Here is a 22,973-nt window from a genome sequence, read left to right as displayed (position 1 = left end):
AGAGGCTCTGATGTCTGTGTCTCAGTCTCGCGGCCCATGTTACCTCTACTTGCGGCCTGCATAATGACGTGAAGAAATATTTTCAATAATTATTATTTAAAAAATGATTTAATATGAAGGCAACAGGAAGTGTTACAGGCATCGCCTTAAAGCATGTAGCCTGATGGGCAGTGTAGTCCGTGCTGCAGGGAGAATGGACTGCTGTACCCGTGATGTGTCTGTGAGGAGGGACAGAAAGGAAAAGTACGAGCTGTCACCGAGCAGAAACGGGAGCTGGAAGCATGTAAATATAATAATAACCACTGCAGCCAAACAGAGAGCCTGACGAGCCCAGCTGTAAGTAAGCTGTTAAGACTCGACTGTACTCTGTGTTCCTGTTTTCCTCTGAAACAATAAGTCCTGTTGGAGCAGCCTTTCAACGCCTCTCTCTGTCTCTGCTAGCAAAGTGACCCAGACAACAAAGTAAAGCTAGTTTTCAGCTACGAGCCGACACGAACCAGACGTATTAGCCAGAGGTCCCTTTACTACGGCTCGGAGCCGCGGACCTGTTTTATATACGCGCTGAATAGTTTTCTACACGAGATCGCTGCAAAAAGTGCAGCCTTACCTAATGTCCACCTACTGTTACTCATTATATTAAGATTTAAACATCTAGCTGGTGTTGGTGTGGAGAGTAACCTTCAGTAATAGTAATAAATCACAGCAATAGTACATTCACGTTGTTGTAAACAGCATGATAATATATTAAGTAATCCAAAGTATTCAGAATACGTTACTGTCATTGAGTAACATTACATTACAAAATACATTTGGGGCATGTAATCTGTAATCTGTAGTAGGGCTGGGCGATATGGCCTAAAATCCATATCACGGTATGAAGCACGTGCGGTAACGATATATATCGCAATATATTCTTTTCTTCTGTATAACGTATTTTCCACACTATAAGGACTTAAAATACTTTAATTTTCTCAAAAATCGAGAGTGTGCCTTATGTATGAATTCTGGTTGTGCTTACTGACCTCGAACTGATTTTGGCTTCAGAAATCTGTTAAAAACGTTTTAGTACAACTTTGGTAAGCCGCACTGCTTGATGGATTGTCAGAGCATTACGGCGGCTGTGGTGAGGAGCTTCACGGAGTAATCTGGGTCCTAAACCAGTGTTGCCAACTTAGCGACTTTGTCGCTCTATTTAGCGAGTTTTCAGACCCTCTTAGCGACTTTTTTTCTAAAAAGCGACTAGCGACAAATCTGGTGACTTTCTGGCGTTATTAGGATGGTTTTTTTACTCACTTTATGTCTCTTCCACGATGTTATTTCTCTCTCCAACAACGTAGGTTACAATTACATTAGCATGGCCAATTGTGCAAATTAGGCGATGACATCATTTAGCGACTTCTAGCGACTTTTAGGACAGCAAATAGCGATTTTCCTTACTGAGGAGTTGGCAACACTGTCCTAAACTCCGTCAACTTCAGGTCCCAAAGTCAAACGAACACTGAGAGTTAAAAACAGTCTAAATTCTTTCATCTTTAATTAAATCATCAGCGTTGCTGCTTTACCAGGTGTAACAATTAAGTTTAACATCCAGGCATCCATGAAAACAGAATTTATTAAATTTAACGGAGTTAGAAGTTAGCAGGAAGTTAGCTCGCTAGTTTCGCTAGTTACCTAAACATGATATAGCATGTTCTGACTGAGAGATTTCTGAAAAAATTCAAACGTACAGCTCTGCTATCACTTCCAACATAAATGAAGACAGGAAACTAAACAGCAGTGACGTTTGTAGGGTTACTGAAGTTGGGCTAGCTGGTATATAATGATGTGCTACGTGATCGCTAGCGACACAGCTATGTTAGCATAACATAAACATGTAGTGGAATACATTTTAAAAGTAACCTTCCCAACACTGTGTGTGGTGATTGCATGTGTTAGAGCATTCAGTGAGATAAAACTAGACAATAACAAATAAAGAGAAGCAGTAAAAAAGCCAGTATCTGAAGGTCAGAGTAAAAGCAGAGCGGTGTGTGTGCTGCTCTGTGAACATGTCCACCAGGCCTAATTTGCCAGCATGGCCCCATCTGCCTTGAGGTTACTGTGGCTAATAAAGCCATTCTGCTACGTCTGATCTGCTCTGCAGCCTCACACAGACACATGGACATGCACACAGTTGTCATTTGTCTGGCATAATTACACCATTACCAAATTTAATTTCCGCAGGTCCCCCTCCCTCCATTTGTGTTTTTTTCCTCCAGCAAAATGGGGTTAAATGTGTGTGTGTGAGCTGGCCTCTAACAGCCAGTCTTCCTCTGGCACTGTGGTGACCATGGTGAGTTAGTAAGATGTGCCCACATGTATGTATGTGATTATAAAATACTGTGGGGCTGTTGGAGCTGCAGACAAAGCACACATACACTCAAAATAACACGATATAAAAGTAATCAGTAATACCAATAGCATCGTTCTGTGAAGCATCTATGAAGCTACAAGCCCAGCACTGAGTCAGCCTCACTAAAGTCTATAAGCCTGCGACATACAGAGGAAGCCACAGGTCCTCACACAGCATCAACTATGTACATATATCACAACCACACTACACTGGGACTGCATATTTTCAACACATAAGTGGTAATTATATTTCATTACAGAAATCCAAATGACTCACCCATCACATCTTTGTCTTACTCAATAGTTAAAGAAAATGTGTACTGCATGAATAAGGTAAGCAACTTGAACCTAATGCACTGAATATGTAAGCATGCTGATTAATGTGGAGGCAGGGTCAGTTTGGGCTTGTGCCGTCTGGGCCCTGGGGCACTGCCCCAGCTGCTGCATCACAACCTACCCCTTTGCTATGCCTGACCTGTTTTCTAGTAGTTTTCTGCATTCAAGTATATATGCAAATATGTGCAAGTATATATCAAGCAGTTTGTCACATTTCAGCCTCCAAACACTCTGTGATAAACTCCCCTTATTAGGCTTCCTGGTTTTTATTTGCAAGGTTAGATTTGTGTGCAAGCGAACAGTTAGCTAGCTCTGATAGATGCCAGCTCACGCTAAACCAAAGACTGATGCAGATGCACGTAATTAAACTACGAGCAACATAGGAGTTCTACGTTTTTGGCAAAAACATGCAGATTTGGTTCAGAATGATTTCTGCTGATTAAATAATGATTTTACTATACTTCCTTTATCTTTTCATTGTCTAAGTATGACATCTACTCTTACCAGTAGCAATGTAGAAACAGAAAATACTGAGCAGAAATGAGTTAATGCTATTGGTGCAGCCCCAGGCCCCCTTGGTCACCTCTGCATTAGTATGGCGTTATTTTTGTGCCACTATTCTGAGCGCACGTAAACAAAAAGTTTGCAGGTGCAAGTGTTGCATTTTGAGGAGAAATTTATTTTGAGCGAAGAAAAGCTAAATTTGAGTGACCAAACTTCATTGCTGCCTGCAAAAAATGTATTTCAGTGTTTGCTATTATCCACACACACACACACACACACACTCTCACTCAGTTTTTGCATTTGCGCTCACTCGCAATGTGTCGGTCGCGCTCTCAACATTTCTGCCCATGCACGCTCAACTCTTTCTCTACACCGTTATATTTGTGCCACAAAACCAGCCAATCACAGACTTGGATGCAAAAATACCTGATTGGCTGGTCTGGTCTCCAATCAGCTCGAAATGACGAAATGCAATATCCCAGAATGCATTTCATCCAAAACTCAAACGAGGCAGTGGCGGAGGAACACAGAGGGGCGGAGTTTGAAAAATTATTCTTTCTGGGTCACAAAATAAACTTTTGAGATATTTTCATGTGAGAATGTTTCTGTGTGAACTTCAAATACCTGCTCGATTCATCAGGACATCACATATTTGCAAAGTTGCTCTAACCTTTTCAGAGATGCCTGTTACCCACCAGCTGACCGGGTCACTCGGGTTAAACATAATATAAAAGGCTGAACTGACAAAACCACCACCAGGTGTTACAGGAAAAACCATAAAGCCTTTGAACTAAAACAAACGCCGTGGTGACAGTGATGTACACTGTTGTTGGTATATATGTATGATTTGTATCACCTTCATGTTTCCACACCGATATCATGACCAGCAGCTTTACAGCTGTGGCTCCAGCAAACATCAGCTGATACTAGAAATTAATATAAAATAAATTCTAACAACAGCTGATCAAACTTAAACGTGCTGCTGTTTAGTGCGACATCCGCTGGTTTCCTCTTTCTGGCTCAAAGTGGGCGATAAACAAGAGAGACAATCAGCTGCTCATTGATCAGTTTCAGGATTGAAGTAGCAACAGGAGAGGACAGAATAACTCCAGCTTTGTGTCTTTTTCATTGTAGCTGAAGTCCGGGACGAATCGCGTTCCTTTTCCTCTCAATACAGATGTGTTGTAATTGGTCCAGCCCAGAGTTGATCATGACCAACTGGCTAATCCACCACCTTTCATTGTTTATACCGTTACAAAGAAAAACACACAAACATAAAAATGAAAAATCACCATCAGCCCACCGAGCAAATGTCCGGTATGCCCAATGGCCAGTCCAGCTGTGCGGTCAGCTGGTGGGTAACATGCATCTCTGAAAAGGTTAGAGCAACTTTGCAAATATGTGATGTCCTGATGAATCGAGCAGATATTTGATGTTTACACAGAAACATTCTCACATGAAAATATCTCAAAAGTTTATTTTGTGACCCAGAAAGAATAATATTTCAAACTCCGCCCCTCTGTGTTCCTCCGCCACTGCCTCGTTTGAGTTTTGGATGAAATGCATTCTGGGATATTGCATTTCGTCATTTCGAGCTGATTGGAGACCAGACCAGCCAATCAGATATTTTTGCATCCAAGTCTGTGATTGGCTGGTTTTGTGGCACAAATATAACGGTGTAGAGAAAGAGTTGAGCGTGCATGGGCAGAAATGTTGAGAGCGCGACCGACACGACACATTGCGAGTGAGCGCAAATGCAAAAACTGAGCGAGAGGGGCTGCTGTTTTGTGTGTGTGTGTGTGTGTGTGTGTGTGTGTGTGTGTGAGAGTGTGTGTGTGTGTGTGTGTGTGTGTGTGTGTGCGTGTGTGGATAATAGCAAACACTGAAATACATTTTTTGCACGCAGGAATGAATTTTGTTCACTCAAATTCAGCTTTTCTTCGCTCAAAATAAATTTCTCCTCAAAATACAACACTTGCACCTGCAAATGTTTTTACGTGCGCTCAAACATTTTTTACGTGCGCTCAGAATAGTGGCACAACAATAAGGCCATACATTAAACCCTCACTGAAGAGGTTTTCTAGCACATCATCACCTGTCCTAACTAACAGCAGGGCAGGATGTGGAGAGTGCAGATGCACGACGTGCCTTTCATGTGGTCATGTTGTTAGGTGACCCACAAAAACAGGTTGTTGTGTGTTGTTACAGTGCTAATAGATGAAGGGGGGGATGATACTGACTTCATCACATTTCTAAACACTTTATATCTTTTATCTGATAAATACATAGATCACTATATAATACAATGCATTATATACTGTACCCTCTAACAGAATGCTGGGACATTGTGAAGCTTCTCCTCACTAAGGTGAAGCACACACTCACAATGTCTGATAGGAAGTTTTGGTTTTGTTATGCTTTTATTTTGAAGTCCACTAACCACTGTCTCTTCTTAAGGTCAACTTCCTGAAGGCCAGATGGAGTGCACACATGATTACGGACTAATGATGTTCACCTGATGGGAATTCCCTGATTACCCACTGTCAGTGGGGTGAACCATTAGAGCTGGAGGGAGGGGTTGACATGGTGTTAACATGAGTGCAGTACTTGCTGTAGTGTGTAGCCACCAGCTCCTCTTCCAGATACACTGCAAGTATACAGCACGCAGTGTTTTAGTGAACGAGTGAGTATACCAGCTGTACTGTGGAGGAACAGCTAGCTGTGCTAATGCTAATGCTACTGATAACGACAAACCTTGTGCGTGTGTTGTTTTTCATAGACATAAAGCTGGTGTATGACTCGTACCATTACGTTCAGCTACACCAGTACAAAGACACAGATATAGGTTTTTTTATTCAAAGCATATTTTGCTGATGAGTACTCATCCAGCCCCACTGTCTACACACACCTGTACAGGTAACGAGCAGATTTAGCTGTATGCCAGGACTAAACTGATGCAGCACGGAGAAGCACAGCCAGAGAGTATGAACATGGTGATATGGTTCCAGCTCTGACTGATACTGTCAGTGACGATTAGTAAAGACACACTACAGCCCTCTGTATATAATCACAGCTTGTGTAATCTCCTTTGTAGTTGTATTAGGTAACAAGGAAATATGTGGCTCCATAATTGAGTGGTTTCAGCTGGAGATACAAATCCACTTTTGGAGTGCATCAGAGCACGTGGTGTAAAATCTGCCAAATGAAAACACGTGGAGCTACCTGTTGTGACAGGACGAGGTCAAAGGCAGCTTCGTTTGTCACACAGGCCCTCTGGGTCCCTGAAAAGCCTGTAACTTGTGATGTACACACAACAAGAACCTACAGTAGTAAACTGAAAGCAGACACACGTTCCTCTGCATCCCGTTAAGAGCACGATTTGTATGTGACGTCTTTGAGCATTGTTCTTTGGAGTCCTGATCACACAGTGACAATTTGTTCTGATCTTGTCCCTTTGGCCATGAAAGGAGGGGGTGGAGAAAGAGCGAGGGGGGATGGGCGGTGGTTAGCATGAGACCAAATATTTGCAGTGAAAGGCCCGTCATTGTCCATTAGACTTTCTCTCCTTTCTGCTCTCTGGGTGCATTAACCTCTTCTTCAACAATGCTCCCGAACAAAGGAAGTACTGTATGTGTTTATGTGTGCGCCCGAGTTTGTGTGTGTGCGTTTGCTTTTCTGCCACGCCCACACACTGTCCATCCCCTGCATCAACACACACGCACACACACACACATATACTAGTCTGTCTGCCACAGATGATCAGAAAAATATTGACTGTTGTCTTGTGTGCACATCAGTCATCGCCCAGCATGTGTGTGTTTGTTGGGTTGTACTTAAATATATTTACTAAGATGTGCTTCATTCACAGCAGTTATGGTCTGATGTGCTCTCTTTAAACCAGCAGCCTCTTGTGCTCCACGGACGGTTTAACGTCAGACCGTCACGGAGCGGCCTTTAAGGTGTGGCGGACAAATGCAACAACAAAACGATACGACCGAGAGAACCGCGGCGGTATTTTGTAAATATAACGGTAAACGTGAATTCACTGTGTGTGTATTAGCAGCGTGCTCCTGAAACGCGCCAACACTGACGGTAACGTCCTCCTCTCTGCCCCTTAATGCTCTCTGGTCGCTATGGTAACGGGTACATATTTCTTTCAAGATAAGACGCACCTACAACACAAATATAAAGTACATGAAAATATATACTTCACCGTAATGCTAAATCGATGAGAGCCCTGTGCTTGTTTCTCTGCACCGAGGCGCTCACACCTGGGTATAGTTGGGGGCGATGACTTGATTTAGTTTTTCTTTGCCACCAAAGAAAAAAAAACAGAACGTTATTCATAACGCAGGGGGAAAGACCCAGGGAAACCGAGTTAACGATAAACCCCCTGGAAACCATACATTTCACACCCGAGCCTCAACTCTCGCAGCCCGGGGGTGGGGACGGCTGCTTTAGACTGTAATGTGGTCGATGCTCTCATCAGCAGTAAGTGTGTGACGTTGCTTTATGAACATCTGCTTTGTTTTGCTTGAAATGACAAAATACCTGATTGTAATAAGACAAACACAGCAGACGATGTCTCACACTCATGGCCCTAGCCTTACCCTGTATCTTTAATGCTGTTGCTGTTTAGTTCATTAAGAACTGTGATTTTCAGACACAGTTGGTTAGCCGACTCTTACCTGATGGTTTGAAGACCATTCCTGACGTGATCATTATATGACACATTTTTGTAGTGCCACAGTAGTATTACGTTAGCATCCCACATCATATAAATGTTCTCGTGTGATTTATTTATACAAAATGTCTTGATGAGTTGTTCCTGCTGACATTAGTGGAAGATGATCGAGTAGAGACCATGTGGAAATAACTGCTGACTGCAGCAGTGTGGAGTTGACTGTGCAACTTCACTTTTTAAAGCATCATTTCTACTTGGTATCAATGTTTGGCTGCAATTACATGCAACTGTTTAGTAAACTGCAAGAACATTATTATTCAATCTTCAGTTCAACTGAATTCCCTTTTATTTATGCAATACCAAATCACTACAAGTGTTCCCTCAAAGTGCTTTGTGTTGTAAGGTCAAGACTCAACCATAATACAAAGAAGAAAAGAAAACCCCAACAATCACAGCAAGCGCCAGTGGGAAGGAAAAACTCCCTTTTAACAGGAAGAACCCTCCAGCACAACCAGGATAAGGGAGGGGCGGGGCCATCTGCTGCGACTGGTCAGTGTGAAGGGAGAGAGCCAGAGATTAATAATTACTATTAACTGAATGCAGAAGTGTGTATTAACACCTAATGAGTGAAAAAAAAGGTGAGTGAAGAAGAAACACCCAGTGCATCATGGGAATCCCCGGCAGCCTACATCTATTGCAGCATAACTAAGGGAGGATTCAGGGTCACCTGGTCCAGCCCTAACTATATGCTTTAGCAAAAAGGAAAGTTTGAAGCCTAATCTTAAAAGTAGAGATAGTGTCTGTCTCCTGAATCCAAACTGGAAGCTGGTTCCACAGAAGAGGGGCCTGAAAACTGAAGGCTCTGCCTCCCATTCTACTTTTAAATACTCTAGGAACAACAAGTAGGCCTGCAGAGCGAGAGCGAAGTGCTCTAATAGGCTGATATGGTACTACAAGGTCATTAAGATAAGATGGGGCCTGATTAATTAAGACCTTGTATGTGAGGAGCAGGATTTTGAATTCTGGATTTAACAGGAAGCCAAAACAGGAGAAATCTGCTCTCTCTTTCTAGTCCCTGTCAGGACTCTTGCTGCAGCATTTTGGATCAGCTGAAGGCTTTTCAGGGAGTTTTTAGGACTTCCTGATAATAATGAATTACAGTCGTCCAGCCTGGAAGTAATAAATGCATGAACTAGTTTTTCAGCATCAGAGGGATTTCTATGATTTCTCTGTGTTATTGTAGAGTCCTAACCTTAAAATATAAAGCACCACGCAGCACCTGTTGTTGTGATTTGGTGATATATACAGTACATAAAACTGAATTGAACTGAGTGAACCACGGTCAGAACTAGAGCAGGGTGATATGGCCAAAAATATTTATCACGATATATATTTGAACATTTGCGATAACGATATAACTGACGATATAATTGATGCGAGACAAAATACAACTCCACAACTTTACCAGCGCAAAAAGACAACCTTCCATTTATTTTCACTTAAACAAGAAGCTGGTTTTTATGTACATTAAAGCTTTATAAAAATGTAACAGTGCAAATGCAAATTCCTTGCTGAAAGTTTAACCAAAAGGCATTTCCAGTAGAAATGGGCTGACATATCCTGAGCATAACCATGTATAATATCCACTGAAGTTAAAAAGAGGTGCTGTGCAACATTAAACTGCAGTGTGCAGTACGCATTTTTCGGACCATAAGGTGCACGGGATTATAAGGCACATTAAGCGAAACAAAGCAGTCAGATAAATCAAACTTTATTAAACTCATTCTTCCTCCACTTCTGTACCATTGATTCATTAATGTTGAATTCTCTGGCAGCTGCTCTATTCCCATGTTGTTGCAGTATATTAATGACTAACCTCGTATTGTGGATGGATTATCTCAGTTGTTCTCCTGACTGAAGTTTGGTCCGTTTACAGCATCCTGCCATGCGATTGTATTTGTCTCTAACCATCAGGAACCTTCACGTTAACTTTTATAAGTGGAAAAGTGTTAGTGTTCATCCTCCAGCTTCACTGTTTATGTTATGCTAACATAGCTGTGTCGCTAGCGATCACGTAGCACATCATTATATACCAGCTAGCCCAACTTCAGTAACCCTACAAACGTCACTGCTGTTTAGTTTCCTGTCTTCATTTATGTTGGAAGTGATAGCAGAGCTGTACGTTTGATTTTTTTCAGAAATCTCTCAGTCAGAACATGCTATATCATGCTTAGGTAACTAGCGAAACTAGCGAGCTAACTTCCGCTAGCTTCCTGCTAACTTCTAACTCCGTTAAATGTAATAACTTTTGTTTTCATGGATGCCTGGAAGTTAAACTTTATAGTTACACCTGGTAAAGCAGCAATGCTGATCGTTTTATTAAAGATGAAAGAATTTAGACAGTTTTTAACTCTAAGTGATGCTGCAGTGTTGTTTGACCTGAAGCATACGGAGTTTAGGACCCAGATTATTCCCAGATTTAAGAGCATCTTAGTCCGACAAATATGACAATAACGACGGCCGCTTGCATGTTCTGCAAAAAAATGTGCTTTGTTGTGTATCTGACGGACAAACACCAAACCAGTTCCACATCACGGAAGTTGCACCATTTGTACAAACCAATTCTGGTTCATCTGTTTCACTCAACAATCGGCCATGTGCGTATGAAAACAAAGGCACTGCGCATGCGCGTTTTACTCCCATTCTATCGGGATATTTCATTTTCCTATCGTTGCCTAACATTATACCGGTATTACCGTGAACGGTATAATATGGCCCAGCCCTAGTCAGAACAATGGTTCACTTTACTGTTGGTCAACGATGCTTTACTGAGCACACAAAGCACTCTAGAACACACAATCACACATTCACATTCAGTGCTTTACTCTGTTTTGACTGCAATCACTGCCACTCACTCTGATGGATGGACTGGGGCCAATCTGTGGTTCAGTATCTTGCTCAAAGACACTTCAGTAATACACAGCACAGAATGTAGCTGTGTGTGTGTGTGTGTGTGTGTGTGTGTGTGTGTGTGTCTGTGTGTGTGTGTGTGTGTGTGTGTGTGTGTGTGTGAGACGACCAAAAATTTGCATGCTACTATACTTGTAGGGACCAACAGTCACTTTTGCAGATAAAAATGTGGTTTTAGGCGTGGTGTGACAGTTAGGTGATGTTAGGTTCAGGGTAAGGGTCTAGGGACAGTATCATGTCAATGTCCTAACTAATTAGTAAAAACAAAGGTGTGTGTGTGTAACTGTCTCCTCGTTTCACCGTCAGCAGTCGGAATCATCATTGAAACAACAAATATAAAGGCATTTAAAAACAAAAGCAAAAGGCAGATAACACTTTTGTGGACAAAAAATATCAGACATAACTGTATGAAATGATCACGTCTGCAGCTACGCAGCGTTCACACTGATATTGAGCACCAGGCTTACCCGAGCCTCGTCCCATGGAACAAGAAAGAATTCCTACAACAGGCTGCACTACAACATTCATTCACACAGGGTGCAAGCTTCCTATCGCACACAGGTTTCTGTTTTAAGGCTGATACTAGGCTGATTAATGTGAGGTGAGACTCCAAAATATGGAGTTATTGACAAAGATTGTAACCTTTGAAGCATTAGAATAACAGTTCAGCCACTAGTGTCTTACACACAGTTTCTTTTGAAATAGTAGTATTGCAGTACAGACTTGTCTTTGTGGAAAGTTGGTGATTAAATATCTGCCATTTATCCACATGATGTGACAGATTCTGAGTCACGCTGCTGTGGTTATTATCACTGTGATATTCTGGCCTTTGAGTGAAAAGATCAAGCTGTCTAACTACACAAACACACAGAAACAGTACAACATGAGTACCTCTGTCAGTGCAGCTCTTTTGTCCAGGTGTACAGCAGTGCTGGGTGACTACGCTGTCTCTCCATCTCCATCAATCCTTTAGCATCCAAAGGGAAAAAAGAGAGAAAACAAAGACTAAGCAACTGTCAGGCAAATACAGAGTAAGGCCACAAAGATAAAAGATGGCAGTATAAAAAATGGGGGCGATGCTGTACTCTACCCATGAATGTATTTGCTCCTTTCTGTCCCGTTCTCTCATTCTGTGTGAGGCTCACTGTTCCTCAGGCTTTCTCTCTGTGTTACACACTGATGCCCCATCTGTCGCCGCCCCCTCTCATTCCCATCCCACCTCATACATTATTAATGAGTTTCACACACACACACACACACACACACTTCTCTGTGCATGTAGTACAGCCGAGGAAGCCCCCTCAGTTAGTTCAGGCTTATCTGAATTTTCCTATAGAGATTGAAAATGTGACGTCATTCAGGGGTAAAACCGCAAAGGATTCTGGGAACTCGTGGCAAGAGGTACTTTCAATTGAAATCAGTTACACAGCGATAAAAAGAAACACAAAAATGTCAAGAAGCTGTTGTATTATTAACTGCAATAGCCGGTCGCATGACAGCCACGGGAAGCCGACGGGTAAAGAGATCGGTTGTTATCGGATTACGTCGTTGAAGAGAAATTGTTCTGCTCCAAGCATTTACACAAAGGTCAGTCTGCTGTTGTAGTTAATGGGTCATTTTCATAACATAATTGGTGATATAGGTTACAAGCAAGTCTGGCGCTGAACAGAAATTGTCGCGCTATGCTCCTTTATTTATTGTGCATAAATAGTGAATTGTCCTGACACAATATTGCGTTTCGCTTCTGTTATTATGGTACATTGACAAAAACATATACTTTTATTCACAGGATAAAACAGTTGTTTTGTATCACTAATTGCCCAGTACGATTACAGCATACAATATTATTGTCACTGCTACATTTCTGTAACGCGTACCAGAGATTATTTCCACTACTAATTAATTACCGTTGAGCTCAAAGGTCCTATTAATAAACGGTTAACGAATGTGTATCTATGACGACTATTTGTGAGACTGGTAAACTTATGATACGTACGATGGTCTTTACTTTCTACACGGTGCGTTTCAAGGTCCTGTACCCATCCGTCGGTAAACTGTACCTGGGCTTGTTGCAGTGACCTGAAGTTACTAAACTTCATGAGTGTATGCACTCACTCCAAGAACCGTATAATTATAAATCTGAGCGTGGTGAAAGTTGGGCAGCACGCTAACGTCTTTTGTCCACTCTGTGTGCTCGTAAGGATCTAACACTTTCACTGGTTTGATTTTTTTCCTCGTATCTTTGACTTTTCATCAAGTCTGTCTTTGTATGGACCGGCATTGTTCCCCTTCGTTTTGTACATACCTTTTTGGGGGGCAAAGAAAAAACAAGAAGGTATTGGAACCGAAGAATGAACGTTTTGTGTTGCTGCAAATGCTTGCATTTGATGCAGTACTTGGATTGTTTTGCCACGAGTTCCCGGCATGCAATGCGCGAAAGTCACGTGGTCTGTCAATCTCTATTGATGAAGCACAGCTGGAAGCTGGGCCGCTCTACACTGGGGGCAGGGGCCCCCGTAAATCAAACTTTTAGAAGTTGAGAAATAAATAACCATTACCCACAAACTGAATATGGACAGGATTTACTACAGTGGCTGAAAAATCCACTGGAAAAGGCACAAATGAGATGGTTTCACCTCTCACTCACTCTGTTTGTGCGCAGGCTCACACAGCACTCGGCAGAGATCCCGCCCCCCAGCTCAACATCCAATCACTGTTGGTATGCAAATGAGCCGGTGTCAGGTTTCTCAGTAGGCAGGGCAGAGCAAACTGAAGCAGCAACTCTCTGTGGTCCAAATCACAGTGACTCGTGAGATGATTAACAAGTGAAAATCCATCTGCAGGCAGTGGGAGAGCAGTCCACTGTTGTGTTTCCCTCTGTGAGCCCGTAGGCTGCAGAGACACAAAGCCCCGCCCAGCTTTCAACAGTTTCCTCGTTTCATATTCTGATGTAATCACAGCGATTTCACTACAGCTAGTTCACCCCCAGCTTCCAGCAGCTCACAAAGGTCCAGCCCCCTGTCGTCGCACCGTGTTACATCATTTGGTGATCGCAGCCCATGAATCAGATCTTTATTGTCACTGTTAGCAGTTTGGCATCTCTCCATCGGCAGGATGTAAGTTTTTACATTCAGATTCTTTTAAGACGAGAGAAGAAGATGAACTAGACTTAAGAGGTACCTACACAGGGAATGTATGTAACACACCACAACATAATTATCTGCACAAATAAGATACGTACAAGTTATATCCATTGTAAACAGACGAGCTTAAAATAAGACAACTTACGGGAAAGTAACAGTAATCTAATTACTTTTTTGCAATTGTAATCCCTTGCTTGTTACATGAAAAAAGTAACCAGGTTACAGAGATGTGTTCCTTGTAATGCGTTCCTGCCCCTCTCTGTTGTTTTATTTTTCAGTTGCACCCCTGAGGGAATCGATTCTAGCTTGGATAACGTGATATCGAATTATATTCAATTAATATCAATTAATTTTGCCCGAAACGCCAGAATCTCAGGATAAACCTCACAAAATTTCAACAACCACCAAACAGCTAAAACAGTAAATGAGAGCAGGAACACGGATTCTGCACAGAGACTCAGTGACATGTGGCTTTCTGACCGACGGCACGGACACGGTCGGGGCTGAAAGCGACAGCTCGCTGATGCTGATGCGTCGGCGGCTCCACGCTTTGTGTTTACGTCCTTTTGGCGCTGATTCTGAAGCTGCAGGTTTGATCTCTCTCCAAACAATATTGACTGAACCAGCAGCAAAAGAAGATCCAAACTACGCTTCACGTAAACATCGTCATGAATTCCCTCTTAGCTTTGCTGTTTTGCTTCCACCTTCTCTCTCTCTGTACTTCAAGAACAGTTTCCCAAATCAAATTTAAACACTTTAAAATTATGCAAAATGCATTACTGCAAAACGCTCAGCTGTGTCTGTAATCAAACCTCTGCCACTTTGCTCTGCTTCACATGAGATGCATCAGGTAACGTTCAAGTGTTGATTAATGGTTTTCTTTAGTTTTTGATGTACTGCAGAATATTTTTATAAAATCCAGACCAGGAAAATCACCTTCATGTTTTTCTGTTTTATCCTCAGTCACTTTGACACAAAGGCCTCTGCTGTGATGCTCACACCTTTGATAAAGTCTCACAAGTGTCAGCTTTCTTTTTATAGATACAAAAATATGGAAATGTGCTGATACGTGATCAAAATTATAATATTTCTGACTGAGGCAAAATTTCCCCGATTCAAATCGAATCAAATCGAACAATACCCAGCCCTAGTCATGAGCCCTGTGTGCCTTGGGGTGGGACACCCAACATGGCCAGGTCTTAAGGTGTAATCCAATTACATGACAAAAACAGTTCTCCAGAGCAGCAGCATTTAGAAAGTCGGCAAGTGTTTGTGAGTATTTATTCACTTTAAATATCGTTAACATTATAGTTAGCAAATATCCACAACTCCAGCTAATGTTGAAGCAAAACAAGAAAACCACTGAATCTAATATGTGAGCTTGGAACATGAGAAGAAGAACGCTGTGAAGTGGTGCTGCAGCTAATGATGAGAGACCACAGAGGAGGAGGAGGAGGGATGGGGCTGGGCAAAAGAGAAGAAGACCCCAAACCCCCCACCCTCCAACAGAGTTTAAACTGACCTGAGGGCTGTGCGTGTGCGTGTGTGTGTGTGTGTGTGTGTGTGTGTGCGTGTGTGTGTGTGTGTGTGTGTGTGTGTGTGTGTGTGTGTTTGGCCTCCTGACCTCAGCCTCTATTTTCAGCCCTCGCCTGTCTGCTGCCACACCCCCAGAAAAATCAATGAGCATCCAAACGGCTGCTGGCTGTGACATGACCCTCGCATATCATTAAACAGATGCCCTGAGAACAGCGGAGCATCCTTTCCCCCATCGCTGCTTCTTAAGCAGCCAACCAGCCTCGAGCTGTTTCTGATGCTTTTAGCAAAAACATCCAATCACAGACTCTTAGCTCCTGTGCTGAGAAAACCAGACCTGATGGTGCCTGAGGAGCTGAACCCAACCAGACTCCGGTCACTCTGTGCCACGGTGAGGGGAGTGCACACACACCTAACTGTGTCCTGTCAGGACAGACCTCACCCTGGGCACAGAGAGAGTACACACACATACACTCTGACTCATTACAAACTGCTGGTTGGAGGGTTGCAAATTAAAAAAACACTTGTTAAATGAATCTTATGTTTGTGCATCTATGCTTGTCCTCTCCCTGTATACACCAGGGAAGCTGAAACTGGAAGCTCCCATCAACACACACTCTCTCAGCATGTCAGCAGATCCAGTATGTGAGCCTGTATCAATAAAATGGGCTGTGACCCCCCTGTAACAGGAAGTGTACCTCAGAGAGAGTCAACAGCATGTTTGATAACCAACACTCCCCGTCAAGGACTGGGACTCCTAACAGACACTGGAGGACTCCTGGTAATGTGGCCAAGGCTAAATCCAGAATACACAGCAGCGTATTAGAGCAGTCATCACCTCCAGGACCCAGCTGGGCCCAGCAAAGTCCAACATATGAATAAAAGTCCAGCACGTTTCTGCTTGTGCGTGTTTGTGGTTCAGAATCATAAAAAGCTTCAAGCACACTCAGGCCTGTGAGGCTCATTCAGACCCTGAGCCGTGGCTCTGTGCTACTATATTAACTGCCATGATGCACTGAGTTTTTCCTTTCCAGTCACCTTTCTCACTCACTATGTATTACCTCTCTGCATTGAATCATATCTGTTATTAACCTCTGTCTCTCTTCCACAGCATGTCTTCATCCTGTCTTCCTTCTCTCACCCCAACCAATCACAGCAGATGGCCCCGCCCCTCCCTGACCCTGGTTCTGCTGGAGGTTTCTTCCTGTTAAAAGGGAGTTTTTCCTTCCCACTGTCGCCAAAGTGCTGCTCACAGGGGGTCATATGATTGTTGGGTTTTTCTTTGTATCTATGAAGCGCCTTGAGGCGACTTTTGTTGTGATTTGGCGCTATACAGTGGAGCAAAAAAGTACTTAGTCAGCCACCGATTGTGCAAGTTCCCCCACCTAAAATGATGACAGAGGTCAGTAATTTGCACCAGAGGTACACTTCAACTGTGAGAGACAGAATGTGAAAAAAAAATCCATGAATCCACATGGTAGGATTTGTAAAGAATTTATTGGTAAATCAGGGTGGAAAATAAGTATTTGGTCAATAACAAAAATACAACTCAATACTTTGTAACATAACCTTTGTTGGCAATAACAGAGGTCAAACGTTTACTATAGGTCTTTACCAGGTTTGCACACACAGTAGCTGGTATTTTGGCCCATTCCTCCATGCAGATCTTCTCGAGAGCAGTGATGTTTTGGGGCTGTCGCCGAGCAACACGGACTTTCAACTCCCGCCACAGATTTTCTATGGGGTTGAGGTCTGGAGACTGGCTAGGCCACTCCAGGACTTTCAAATGCTTCTTACGGAGCCACTCCTTTGTTGCCCGGGCGGTGTGTTTTGGATCATTGTCATGTTGGAAGACCCAGCCTCGTTTCATCTTCAAAGTTCTCACTGATGGAAGGAGGTTTTGGCTCAAAATCTCACGATACATGGCCCCATTCATTCTGTCCTTAACACGGATCAGTCGTCCTGTCCCCTTGGCAGAAAAACAGCCCCATAGCATGATGTTTCCACCCCCATGCTTCACAGTAGGTATGGTGTTCTTGGGATGCAACTCAGTATTCTTCTTCCTCCAAACACGACGAGTTGAGTTTATACCAAAAAGTTCTACTTTGGTTTCATCTGACCACATGACATTCTCCCAATCCTCTGCTGTATCATCCATGTGCTCTCTGGCAAACTTCAGACGGGCCTGGACATGCACTGGCTTCAGCAGCGGAACACGTCTGGCACTGCGGGATTTGATTCCCTGCCGTTGTAGTGTGTTACTGATGGTGACCTTTGTTACTTTGGTCCCAGCTCTCTGCAGGTCATTCACCAGGTCCCCCCGTGTGGTTCTGGGATCTTTGCTCACCGTTCTCATGATCATTTTGACCCCACGGGATGAGATCTTGCGTGGAGCCCCAGATCGAGGGAGATTATCAGTGGTCTTGTATGTCTTCCATTTTCTGATGATTGCTCCCACAGTTGATTTTTTCACACCAAGCTGCTTGCCTATTGTAGATTCACTCTTCCCAGTCTGGTGCAGGTCTACAATACTTTTCCTGGTGTCCTTCGAAAGCTCTTTGGTCTTGGCCATGGCGGAGTTTGGAGTCTGACTGTTTGAGGCTGTGGACAGGTGTCTTTTATACAGATGATGAGTTCAAACAGGTGCCATTCATACAGGTAACGAGTGGGGGACAGAAAAGCTTCTTACAGAAGACGTTACAGGTCTGTGAGAGCCAGAGATTTTCCTTGTTTGAGGTGACCAAATACTTAATACTTATATCTGGAACAAACTCCCAGAAAGCCTCAGATCAGCTGAAACACTCAGTTTATTTAAATCCAGGTTGAAGACTCACCTGTTCTCAGCTGCATTTGAATAAAGCACCAAATCTACGCTTTTAAGCTTAAATTTCAAAACTTACATTAACTACTGATCTTATCTGTTTTGATTTTACATACTGTTTTGTTTGTTTGTTTGTTTGTTTGTTTGTTAAGTGGGTTTAGAGCTCTGGGTAGCTCCCCAGCTGGGTCTAGAGAGTATTTTAAATTCAGGGAATTTAAAATAGAAAGTAGCTCGTCCACAGAAGGACTGGTAGCTCCCCTTACGATAAGGGTTCAGATCGCGCGAACAGGTGTGAAATGTGTGTGTTTAGTTTGTTTGTTTGCTTGCTTGTTTTAATCAATTTTAAATCATACTTTTTATTTGTTTTTGTTTCTAATGTCTCTGTAAAGCACTTTGAATCACCTTGTTGTTGAATTGTGCTATACAAATAAATTTGCCTTGCCTTATTTTCCACCCTGATTTACCAATAAATTCTTTACAAATCCTACCATGTGGATTCATGGATTTTTTTTTCACATTCTGTCTCTCACAGTTGAAGTGTACCTCTGGTGCAAATTACTGACCTCTGTCATCATTTTAAGTGGGGGAACTTGCACAATCGGTGGCTGACTAAATACTTTTTTGCCCCACTGTATATATAAAATTGAATTGAATTGAACATGCACACGCCCTCGGGGCACACTCTGTTGTATTGTTTTTTCCTGATTGTGATTGGCCTGTTGAACCTGCAGCCCGACCATGGTAGTAGACTGGCTCACCCACCTTTTGCTCTTTCTCAGAAATCCTGTTTCCACATCTACTCCCCAGTTACTTGGCTGAAGTTTGCTCGTTGTTCCTCGGGGAACTCTCCTGTTCTACACTATGGTCGAGTTGGAACTCACCCAGGATTTTTGTTTTGCAGTCACAGTGAGTCTTTGTGGAAACCTGTTACTCAGCTGCCTGCCCACTCTCCATCCTGCCTCTTTTGTCTTCACTGGATCCCCCTCATCCTCAGCCTTCTCAGTTGCCTGCTGGCCCTCACTAATAACCTGTCTCTGTCTGAATGTTCATCATGGAAATGTTTCCTGCACAGATACTCACTGGTGTGCAGAGATATGTTTGTAGTTAGTTCCAACACTCAGCACATGGAACCAGGTTATTAGCTGTATGTGAGTCAGGGAGAGCACACGTCCACTTCACACTGTGAGCTTTGAGGTCTCTGACAGTATCGGTTAATGTGTACCTGCCAAGGCAATTATCTGCTGGTTACAGAATATACAGAATATCTCTACCTGTCTCTGTTATCAATGAAATGTACCAGGGTTATTTTTTTTATTAAAGAACATCTCTCTCCTTCACGATGCATACAAAAGCTACTCTTCATCAGTTTTCATGTCTGTTACTGATATTTGAAAAAAAAAAGGTCCTGGTTAAACAAAGCGCTGTATAAATGTTGTAGGTTTTATTTCTTTATCATAAAAAGGTGAAAAGAGCCTGACAGTATAGTTTACAACTCCAGTTCAACAACGCTGGCATGATGTGACAGCAGAATATGATCAGACTCATCTCTGGACTCTTGAGGACAGTAACAGACTGAACTACAGTAAATTAATACAATACATTAATAATGGATTGGATTTATATAGCGCCTTTCAAGGCACCCAAAGCGCTTTACAATACCACTATTCATTCACTCTCACATTCACACACTGGTGGAGGCAGCTACAGGTGTAGCCACAGCTGCCCTGGGGCAGACTGACAGAAGCGAGGCTGCCATATCGCACCATCGGCCCCTCTGGCCAACACCAGTAGGCAGTAGGGTAAAGTGTCTTGCCCAAGGACACAACGACCAGGACAGAGAGCCCAGGGATCGAACCGGCGACCTTCCGGTTACAGATGCGCTTCCCAACAACATTACTGTACAACAGACTCGTAGAAAGCCCTGAGCACGGTGCGACAGGTGTTTAAAGACTCCGCTGCCTCAGTACCCAGTCCAGTTTACCATCTGAGCGTGCTCTGAGGTGTCCTCCACAGCCCCTGGATTCAAACAGGAGTCGGAGGTTTCCTGGTCCTCCTAAAGTCCACAATCACTTCTTTGGTCTTTGCCACGCTGACCTGCAGGTGGTTCTGCTCGCACCACGTCACAAAGGAGTCCACCCCAGCCCCGATGATTTGAAAATCCCACAAACATATATTTCATTAGAACAAAGTGTTACAGCAGGCCACCCTGTATGGGTGAGGAGAATGTGGAGCTCTGGAACCAGAGAGCCTGAGCTCTGTGTGGTGGGTAACTCAGGAGGCAGAGCAGGTCATCGACCAATGGGAAGCTGGGTGGTGCTTGCTCATAGGGGTCATGTGATTGTTGGGTTTTCTCTGTATGTATTATTGTAGTCGACCTTACAATATAAAGCACCTTGAGGCGACTGTTGTTGTGACTTGGCGCCGTGTGAATAAAACTGAACAGTCTTATATTAACTCATACATTTTGCAAGTCAGACATTCTCTGAGATGTTGATGCATCTCAATCATCCAGGTAAGCAAATCTCCAAAAGTTGATCCTGTTCATCTGGACGTAGCGTTTTGTGGGAGAAACGTTTCGTCATCATCAGGTGACGTCGTCAGTCTCAGCTGACTGCAGGTTTCAACCTTATAAACAGTACATTTGCACAATGACTGAAACCAGCCCACTGAAGGAACAATGGGCTGGGAGTCTCAATCAGCCGAGACTGAGGAAGTCACCTGATGATGACGAAACCTTTCTCCCACAAAACGCTACGTCCAGATGAACAGGATCAACTTTTGGAGGTTCTGTGAGATTAGTGGCTCCAGTGTGCTGCTTTGCTTTGATCTCTTCCACAGCACGTCTTTCAATGAAGACCCAGCCCTGCTGAGAGGGATCTATGTGAAGATAGCATTCCTCCACCTTCTGCCATCAGTTCCCAGACATTTCTTTGTTAAAAGGAGTCTACACAGTGGTAAACATGGCTGTGTCCCAACTTCCCAATATTTGTCTCAGTTTAAACATTACTATTTTTCTGTGTTCTGTGAATAACAGATAAGAGTCATTGCATTCTGTTTTAGTAACATCAGGCCTCTTCAATGAGCTCTTTTCTTCATATAATAACCAGATACAAGTGTGTCCTGCTGAAATGAATTACACTGAAATGGTTAATGTGTCTCTTCTAGCATTGCAGCACAGGAATTATCAATACAATCCAATTTTATTTTGATCACAGCAGTAGTCACCTCGAGGTGTTTTATATTAAAAGTCAAAGACAAACCCCAACAATCAAACGAGCCTCATGAGCAACAGAGGTCAGGAAACAACATAACAATGGCAAACAAAGTAATGTTTTCAATGCTTAAACAACGCAGAGACATTTTCATCTGAAAGAAAACAGCAGACAGCTCACCTACACATACAGTAAGGGTGTGCTGGGAACGCGGCCCAGGTCCGTGAGAGCTTCAGCTCTCACCTCCGGCAGCGCTTCGACTGCATTCCAAGGGAGACTGGGGTCATTGAGTCCAAATGGACCAGCGCCTCCATTGCTGAGGCTGCTGCACTGAGCTATGGCCGCAAGGTGGTTGGTTCCTGTTGTGGTATTGCTTGAACCAGCTGGTGGGCACCAGAGGTGAAGGGAGCCATCAGGCCGATGAGTGAGTCCTATCAGACTTGGTTAGCCTGTGGGACTTCTGAGATGTGGGAGAAGTTGATTTAGGCCGTGGAAAAAGACTTTCAGACTGCCTCAAAGTAAGTCTGGCAACCCATCAGGTGACTCAGGAGGGGAAAGGAGTGCTCTGTCATTGTCCACTCCAGGTGTAGTGTTGCTGACTAACTGAGGATACTGTCGGGTGGTGGAAGTACATGATGACCGCCTTATTGTCACTGACACGCCTTCCATAGAGGAAGCAGAGTCTAGGGAGAACTAGGGACAAGGGGGGTGACTCATGCATTACCGGGGGGGGTCACCAAGTAGCTAACCAAGTCCTTGGTGGCAGGGCCCCTGGGGTGGATGGGGTTTGAGTTCCTGAAAGCTCTGGGCTGTCTGGGGCTCTGGCAGGCCTGCTGTTTGGCTGGTATGGGAGGATCGGCAGCTGATGCAGGTCAGCTGTGTCCTCCAGGCTATAAAAGCTGGCACAGGTGAACCGCTCTGTCTCTTCCACTCTACCTGATATCAGCCTGATATCAGCCTACTGGTGATCTTTACATCTTGGTTCGGCTATGTTTATTTTAAATGTAAAAATATTATGTTATATACAAGAAAATTAATTTATATATTAAAACAAACTTAAATATAAAATATTTAATGTTTGTACATTATTTTAAATTAAATATACAAATCATTTTATACTTAAGTAAACTTCTTGTGTGAACTCCCTTCTGGTCACCTACTTTGAGGCAGTTTGTGACAGTGCGCTCCAACTACAGAGGCGCCACCCTTCTCCTTCTATGCCAGGATGCTGGAAAGCAGCGTCTGTGTGCGAGGCTACAGAGAGCCTGGCCTTTCTTATCAGTCGAGACAGGACAACAAGAAAGAATTTAACATTTTGAGTGGTCGGACAAGAGGACAGCTTTCTGCATCCGTCTTACAGCAGCAGCATTTCTACATGTTGT

At 43.3% G+C, this 22,973-nt stretch overlaps 1 protein-coding gene across 3 annotated transcripts in view; it reads right to left on the bottom strand.

The window, feature by feature from the left end:
- Positions 1-22,973, bottom strand: part of nfasca (neurofascin homolog (chicken) a) — a 165,910-nt gene that overhangs the window by 107,306 nt on the left and 35,631 nt on the right. For 2 of the 3 annotated variants that reach the window (XM_082534067.1, XM_082534068.1), the window contains one exon: positions 11,774-11,849. The gene's annotated coding sequence lies outside the window, so the exon portion shown is untranslated. Of the gene's footprint in view, positions 1-11,773; positions 11,850-11,972; positions 12,046-22,973 lie in introns of those variants that run through there. The other variant, XM_082534066.1, reaches the window with a different exon arrangement.

Source organism: Aulonocara stuartgranti (genome assembly GCF_965226115.1).
Source record: "Aulonocara stuartgranti genome assembly, chromosome: 5".
NCBI classification, from domain to species: domain Eukaryota; kingdom Metazoa; phylum Chordata; class Actinopteri; order Cichliformes; family Cichlidae; genus Aulonocara; species Aulonocara stuartgranti.
Note: the sequence above shows the minus strand (reverse complement) of the source record. Positions and strands in the feature narration are given on the sequence as shown.